Genomic DNA, 2,365 nt, shown 5'->3' with positions numbered 1-2,365 from the left:
TTTTGCACTTAGTGAGGAGTGCAGTGTTATAATTCAGAAAAAGCTTCTTGAAAAGATTAAAGATCCTGGTAGCTTTACAATTCCATGTGCAATAGAAGACAAATTTTATGGGAAAGCTTTATGTGATTTAGGTGCAAACATTAACCTTATGTCATTATCAATATTCAAAAGGTTGAGATTAGGAGAAATAACCTTACTACTGTAACTCTGCAGTTAGCAGATTGTTCGATAACATACCCTAAGGAGTTATAGAAGATGTCCTAGTGAAAGTTGATCAATTTATCTTTCCCATTGATTTCATTGTGCTAGATATGAAGAAAGATAAAGAGATACATATCATTTTGGGGAGACCTTTCCTAGCCACAGGAAGAGCAATGATAGATGTGCATAAAGGGGAATTAACAATGAGCGTCAATGATCAAACTGTTAGTTTCAATATTTCAAGATCAATGAAATATCCTACAAAAAGTAAAGATGATGAATGTTATAGGATGGATGTTATAAGATATCTAAGTGAATGTAATTTTAAAACAGCTTATGAAGAAGAATTTGAAGAAAAATATTTGGAACACGAGCAAGAAGAGGAATTAGATCAATGTGAAGAACTTTTTAAGGAAGATTCAAACTATATTCGAGAAAATTTTGAAATTTTGGACATGATAGACAAAGATAAATCATTTTGTCCATCAAATGAAAATCCTCCAAAACTTGAGTTAAAGTTACTTCCTGAACATTTAAAATAAACCTTTTTAGGAGATTCCTCTACTTTATCAGTTATAGTTTCCTCAAAATTGACGATGAAAGAAGAAGAAAGTTTGATAAAAATTCTAAAAAATTTTAAGAAAGCCTTTGGATGGACAATTTTGATATTAGAGGAATCAGTCCTTCAATTTGTATGCATAGAATTCATATAGAAGAGAATTACAAACCCATGGATGATCCTCAAAGGAGACTGAATCCTGTTATAAAAGAAGTTGTTAAGAAAGAAATTTTAAAGTGGTTAAATGCTGGAATTATCTACCCTATTTCAGATAGTGCATGTGTTAGTCCAATTCACTACGTTTCTAAGAAAGGAGGAGTAACTGTAATTGTGAATGAATATAATGAATTAATACCTACTAGACAAGTTACAGGGTGGCAAATATGCATTTATTATAGAAAATTAAATCTTGCCACTATGAAAGATCATTTTCCATTACTCATTCTAGATCAAATGCTGGATAGACTAGCTGAGCATAAATAATTTTTTTTCTGGATGGATATACTGGTTATAACCAAATACAAATATCTCTTGAGGATCAAAAGAAAACAACTTTTACCAGTCCTTATGGTACTTTTGCTTTTAGAATGATGTCTTTTGATTTATGTAATGCCCCTACTACATTTCAAAGATGTATGATGCAATTTTTTGTGATTTAATTGAAAAATGGATTGAAGTATTCATGGATGATTTTTTAGTCTATGGAACTTCATTTGACTCATGTTTAGAACATTTATCTAAAGTTCTTAAGTGCTGTGAAGAAATAAATTTAGTCATTAATTGGGAAAAATGTCAATTTATGGTAGCAGGAGGAATTGTATTAGGTCATCAAATATCAAAAAATGGTATGGAAGTAAATCCTGCTAAAATTCAAGTGATCACTAATTTACCTTATCTAACAAATGTAAGGGAAATTAGGAGTTTTTTAGGACATACTGGATTCTACAGGTGATATATTAAAGACTTTTCAAAAATTGCTAAGCCTTTATGTTATTTACTAAAGAAAGATGCAATTTTCAATTTTAATGAAGAATGCCTAAAAGCTTTTAATTTATTAAAAGAAAAATTAATCACTTCACCAATTATAGTTTCACCAAACTGGAAAAAACCTTTTGAATTGATGTGTGATGCTAGTGATTATACTATAAGAGCTGTTTTAGGGCAAAGATATGATAAAATTTTCAAAGTAATTTACTATGCTTGTAAAACACTTAATGAAACTCAAATCAATTATACAACAACTAAAAAAGAGTTATTAGCAATAGTATATGCTTTTGATAAATTTAGATCATATTAAATTGGAAATCATTGTGTTGTGCATACAAATAATTCTGCTATTAAGTACTTAATGAAAAAGAAGGATGTTAAACCTAGACTTATAAAATGGATTCTTCTTTTGCAAGAATTTGATTTTGAAATAATAGGTCGAAAGGAGACTGAAAATCAAACTGCTGATCATTTTTCCGGGCTTGAGTTAGAAAAAGCACTCTATTTTGAAAAAGAAATTAATGAACATTTTCTAGATGAAAAATTGTTCACTATTAATGAGTGGCGTGTTCCAGGGTATGCCGACATTGTGAACTTTATTGTTAGCGATATTATACC

This window comes from Phalaenopsis equestris, unplaced genomic scaffold (genome assembly GCF_001263595.1).
Source record: "Phalaenopsis equestris unplaced genomic scaffold, ASM126359v1 Scaffold000553, whole genome shotgun sequence".
NCBI lineage: Eukaryota > Viridiplantae > Streptophyta > Magnoliopsida > Asparagales > Orchidaceae > Phalaenopsis > Phalaenopsis equestris.
The sequence above is the reverse complement of the archived record's forward strand: the minus strand, read 5'-3'. Positions refer to the sequence as shown.